The following is a 6,530-nucleotide window of genomic DNA, read 5'->3' on the forward strand; positions in this document are numbered from 1 at the left end:
GTGTGGAGAATGAAGATAGATACCTGAATTTCCTCGAAATCACACAATATTCTTGAAATGAAAGATAGATCAGAGATTCTAGAAGTGGAGATGAGTTGCGGGAATTTTGGGATTAGTCAAGAGAGAGAGAAGAAGTTCAATTTGACAAAAGCTCAGCTGCTCCGCCCGCCATTTGACCATTATTCAGTATCTTCTGATCAAGATCCGTTGTTAATTTACTTTTTTTGTTAAAAAAAAACACACAATATAATAAATAAAAGCTAGTACTCCAAATTGAAATCATTATTTATCATCAATGGTTGCATAAACGACTACAAATTTATTGATTATTGGCCAAGAACAATTACAATGTGTTTGAATTACAAAAATGGCAACAAGCCAACAACTATACGTATATATACATACATATGTATATGGCCCTAATTCTCATAATCAGATTCATCACCCATCGCTAAATTGCATTGCTAACAGATCAATGGGAAGTGATCCTAATGGAACTTGAGATTTCACTGCATCAAAAGACTCGTCCTCTTTACTGAAATCGTCGTCGTCGTCATCGTCCTCTCCAACTAGGGCTCTAGAATCCAGGAATGAGCTCCCGTCATCCGAATAGATCGTGGCGGGATAAGAGTGTGTGATTTCCCGAGACGCGCTCTCAAACTCCTCCACCTTCGAAAGAAGCTCGTCCGGGCTCACATTGACCTCGTGCAGAATCGATGCTCGCCCCGACTCAATGGCCCGTTGCCACAGCGCCATCATCTTAGGGCTTATCTGCCTAGACTCCGGATCTGATTTGCAAGAAAAACCAATGCAAATTAGACAAATATGTGGATCACCATTTGTGAGGAAGAAAATAGTTATGTTCAAACCCGAAAGATAAGTAGGGGACGAGCCGTTAGCAGAAGGTAGGTATATCCGAGGAACTTCGTCCCGATACATAGATTTCCACTCCCTTCCCCTCCACATCAGTATTTTCTCATTATCAAACGATAGCAGCACACAGGGCACCAATTCCTGCAGTCAAAGAAGGTAAGATGAGATTAGAGAGAGATCGTTAGGGAAGAACGTGGTAGAGATCATGCTAGTGATCTCCATTATCTCTTGAGATTGCTTTGAGATTTTTTCACTATTATATGTTGATTTACTTTCCTAGAATAGAGTTTATAGGTGTCCTATAAATAGCTACTCTTTAGAAAAGCTAGATATATCGGAAAATAAAGTGTCTTAGGACGGTTTCAACCGTATGCCTCTTTGGAGGATTGTTCTTTTAATACAGTAGTAAATTCCAGATCTTGTTTTACTTCCACCTTTCACTCCATATCAGAACAATAATGAACTGCAGCAAAGAAACGAACACCAACCTTCAACTTAGCTCCTATCTTCTTGTAATCACTAGGTTGCAACCCTCTGCAATCTATCCTCACCAATTCGGACCCTTCAAACACGGTCCTCATGTCCCTCACCTGGGTGATGTAAACCCCATTTTTCACTACAAAAGGACTCGATTTGTCACAAAAGCAAGTTCATAGCAAGAAGATGAAAAACAGAATAAGCTAATGTCTTTGAATACACTACCTAGCTTTCACCTTATAGAGATTAGGACAATTTAAGCCCTAATTTTTTAGATTAGAAAAAAGCATGAAGCAATACATGTTTTTGAGTTTGTACCTAATTTACGGATTGGGAGAAGCCTTTTTCCTTTCGTTCTAAACTCATCTGCTTCTTCCTTCCTCAGCCCCTCGGGTGCATCTTGTATAAGCTTCGGATAAACTGGTGTAGCCGGTTTCCAAAGCATTATAGGAAAGCGAGGCCGTTTTTGGTGATCATAGTTTCTGCCACAGAACACATACAACACTCCGCCCATCCTATAAATAATCTTGCCACAGGATTTTTCGTGCAGGATCAGTATTAAGTCATTAGGTAGTCATAAATGAACACGATGTCCATGGTGTTTCTAGTAGCAAAAGCATCAGCAAGATTAAGCCAAGAATTCATGATCACCAGAAAACTGATGAGAAAGTGAGAACCTCAATGCACCGGCATACGTACTTCATGTCAACAGTTGGGACACCCAAACAACGGACTTTACAAACAGGCTGTCTCCTCCAATGTGTGTGTATCAGCTCCAGCATATTATGTGTTAATCCATCTCTACCTGCAGAATCCAACATTTCAATCGACTTACAAACCGGCACTAAATGAAATCCTCATCCCAGCACAAAATCGAAACAAAAAGACAAATCACACTGAAATAATGCATTAACTCAACCTAAATCCCAATTCCCAATCACCCTAATATATCCAAACAAGAACAAATCATAAAGCATCCAACACTAAATAAACTGAAAAACAACAATTACAACATCAAGAAACAATTTTTGAAGCATCATAACATTAAATCACTAAATCCCCATAATCCCAATACAAAATCCAAACAAGAAGAAATCATGAACCCAATTTCCTTGCAACTTTCAAGAAACTGAAACAACAAGAAATAAATCAGCAAGAAACAATTTTGATAATACACTAAGTCACCTAAATTACCCCATCCCAACACGAAATCCAAACAAGAAGAAAACACACACACACTCACAATCCCACTTATCTAATCCAAAAATGCAACTCTCACATAACATAAACAAAAGCAAAGAAAACAACAAGAAACAATATTTAAGCAACATAGTACAATAAATCACTACATCCAAACATCCCAAAAACGAAACCCAAACAAGAAAAGCACACAAAAACAAAAATTCCACTTAACCAAATAAAAAGTGCAACCTCAAGAAACTCAAACAAACCAAACCAGACAGCAAGAACAATCTTGAAGCATAATAACTCACTAAATCCCCATCATCCCAACACAAAATCCAGACAATTAAAAAAAACGCAATCCCATTATAAAAACAATCTGTCAACACAGCTACAAACAAAATGAAAAACCAACAAGTAAAAACCAACACAGCTCTAAACCCTAAAAAACAGCAGCAACGATCTCTCTACAAAACAAACTCACCTAAATTCACCTGTTTGTTACTAGACAACGAGGGTTTCACCATCTCTCTCATCTCCGCCCTCGTCAGCGGCGCCCCCAACACCTCTTTCCGCGCCCCTCAAATTGATCTTCCCCATCTCATAGGCCCTCAGCATCTCATACTTCTTCGACCACAAAATTCTCATTCGAATTTTCATCACCCCTGCCGCCGCCCAACGGTTCAAACAGCTTGATATTCCTCTTACTCTTCTTCACCGGCGCCTTCCCCGAGAGTGGCGGCTGGAGGGGGGTGGGGTGGTTGGGAGAGAGGAGAAGAGGTTTGTATTGAGAGTGATGAGAGAATCGCCATGGAAATGTGTTTTTTGTGGGAGAAATGTGAAGAAGATAAGTTGCAAGTAGGGGTGAAAATGTGTTTGGATTTATTCCAGCTATTGAAATTGTTTCTTCCTGTTTCAATTCCAGGAATGCAAAACAGTTGAGTGAAAGTCGTGAATTCACAAGATTTCCTTGCTAATCTACAATCTCATGTATTGAAATCTTCATATTTTGATTTCATAGCATATTCTCACACTAGTTTCACCCACGATTTAAATGACGTATCTCGTTCAAAGCCTCAATCTTTATTTTCTGCCTTTGTCCCAATTGCAAAAGAATTAAATACTCTGAATAGCAAATTGAAATCATATAAATGACTTGAATAAAAGAAGAAGTATAGGGGGGGCTTACCAGTCGCGAGAGGTGGCGCTTCCTGACTGGAGCGGCGCCGAGTTTTCGCCGGCAGTGAGCAAGAAAAGAGGGACAGCAATTGAGAATGCTGTTTTGAGAGAGAAGAGGGATAGATAGACATGCCGGGCGTTTCTGTTCTTTTTATTTCTTTTTGTTTAATTACTTTTGGGTCTCACCTTAGTTTATAAGTTGGGCCTCTAATTAAATTTACATTTTTTTTTAATACACATGGGCCACCTAATTATTTTTTGTATTGGCTCGGCAGTGTAGACTATTTTAGAAATGGATTGGAAATTCTTGTTGTATAGATGGAGTTATTTACTATTCCATCCATCTCCTATCAATCGTCTACTTTTTCTATTTTTATTCTTTACTAGTATCACGCATATATTTTTACAAATTAATTTTCAATTTTAAATTAATTAAATAAAATTAGAATCAATATTAACAATGAACAATATGAGTAGCAATTTTAGTTATATGAGAATCAAAAATATATACAAATCAACATTGAAGCATAATAAATTTGAAATAAATCACATAGTGTAATGTTTAAACATTAAATCATGGAGTAAGAAGATAAAAATCTATCACAATAAAGAATTAAACACAATGGATAATTATTCATCATTTTTAAAACTTCCAAAGCATCAAATTGGCTTTGTTACGTTGTACGTATTATGCTAAATTTTATTTTTTACAAATTTAATAAATATTTATGTTATATGATTGTATTATTTACTATATAACTTATTTTTACACCACATATATCTTACAATCATAGATGCAAATACAATGTAAAGCAAAAGTTGCGTGCTTTAAATTCTTCTTTGTCAATATACTTTTTTAAGTTCTTTATGGATACAATTAATTATTCAATATAATATTAATATTAATTAAAGGTCACTATTTTCAATCTAATCAAATTAAATTTTTAATTAATTAAATACATAAATTACACTCGGGTGGATCATTCTAGATAATTATGTTTATGTCATCTCTAAATCATTTTTGCAATATTCACTATTGACAACATGGGAAAAAGTCATATATAGTTCATTCACTATTGACAACATGGGAAAAAGTCATATATAGTTCAACAGTAAAACATAATTAATAAATATAAATAAATTACTATAGATTAAATTACAAAACAGTAATTCATATGTTTTGAAAAAATTTCTTTGTAAACAACATTTATAGTAGAAATCACAGTACTATTAAGTTCATCATTTCAAACTAAAATCTTCAATCATGCACGACTTGTAACTCTAGACACAGCAACATACGTTTTATTATAAAATTGATCCACTCATATCACTATAAAATTCGAATAAACATATTATTTTATAATATGTTTTGCATAAATTTGAATTGATTTTTGGTATTTTTCTTACTCTTCCGACTTCTATTCATAAAAGAATTGATCTTGAACTCGTCTCCAATTTTCTTGTCGGAATCACGATGGAGGACTCCAGCAACAATGGCAAGGAGAACTACGACGAACTTAGTGGAGAAATTCATGAAAATTTATTGAGAGGGAAAGAAGTTGGAAGGAGTAGGCTATACGGTAAAACTATCGTCTTTAAACTAAATTCAATACTTCATATTGTCTTAAACCTTAAGGGACCTATATATACTACTAAGGAAATAAATATAATAATTACTATTAACTGCAATAATAACGTTGGATGTAATGATGTGAATCTAGATATTCAACATCATAAATCACCAAGACATCGCGGGCCATGGTTTGATTGGGGTCCGAGAATAAGGTGGAGACATGGAGTCAAACCGGATTCAGAGGTCTGATTCAAACTGGAATTTCACTATGAAGCTAAAATCCAAACCCACTCCTCAGACCATCATTGTCTTCATCGTCGAAAGAGCTTCGCGGGGGTATCTTGCATGCCTCAATCGGAACCCGGATAAGGAAGTTATGATCATTTTAAGAAAGCCGCGCAATGCAGAACGAAACGCGCGGGCGGGCGATTTTGCAAGGGGAAAACACCCGACCGGGCTCTTTTGCATGAGGAAAAATGCCCGACCGGGCTTTTTGCGCGACTTGCGTTTTTGGACTCTTTTTGTGTCTTTTATTTAGCACTTTTTTTCTCTTGTATAAATACCCATGTCTAGGGTTTTTGTGGGCAGACTTTGAACATTATTGAAGAACAAAGACTCCATTGTGAGCACTCATCTTCATCATTGAAGATTTATCCAAAATCCCTTGTGGTTGCATTTAATCTATTGTCAGACTTAGATTATTTGTTAAGATATGCTTGCTAGTTCTTGTGTTGCTAGTTGGTGGAGCCATTAGGTTTTTGTTTGTGAAAGTAGCCATTGAGTTTTATTTCTTGAGCTTGAATCTAAATCATAATACTTATCATCTTCTTCTTCTTTTCCATATTTTTATTATCATATTTCTTGTTTGGGTTATTGGATATTATAGCAAGAACAAATTCGGGCAACATATGTTTCTTGAATCCTTAAGATTCACATTATTTGGTATCAAGAGCCATTGGTTCTTGTTCTTGTAAGTTTGAACAAAAAAAAAAATTGTCAAAGAAAAAAGAGTCATACTTCAAAATATATCTATGGGCTTTAGCTATAAATTGTTATATGTGTCATTGGGTATGTCAATGTGATTTTTCCAAAGTTGTAGACCAAAATTGCATCAATTGTTGGGTCTATTGTTGTTGGGTGAAATTGTGCACACAAGGTGTTTGTTGATTTGTCCCATTGGCCTAGCACCTTACTTTCACTTATCTTTTGGCTTCTAGAACTAGTAATTACTTGCCTAGTTGCATAT

The 6,530-nt window shown here is 35.8% G+C and overlaps 1 pseudogene; it reads right to left on the reverse strand.

The window, feature by feature from the left end:
* Positions 1-299: 299 nt before the first annotated feature.
* LOC121800599 lies at positions 300-5,245 on the reverse strand (annotated as a pseudogene).
* Between the last annotated feature and the right edge of the window lie 1,285 nt (positions 5,246-6,530).

This window comes from Salvia splendens, chromosome 4 (genome assembly GCF_004379255.2).
Source record: "Salvia splendens isolate huo1 chromosome 4, SspV2, whole genome shotgun sequence".
NCBI lineage: Eukaryota > Viridiplantae > Streptophyta > Magnoliopsida > Lamiales > Lamiaceae > Salvia > Salvia splendens.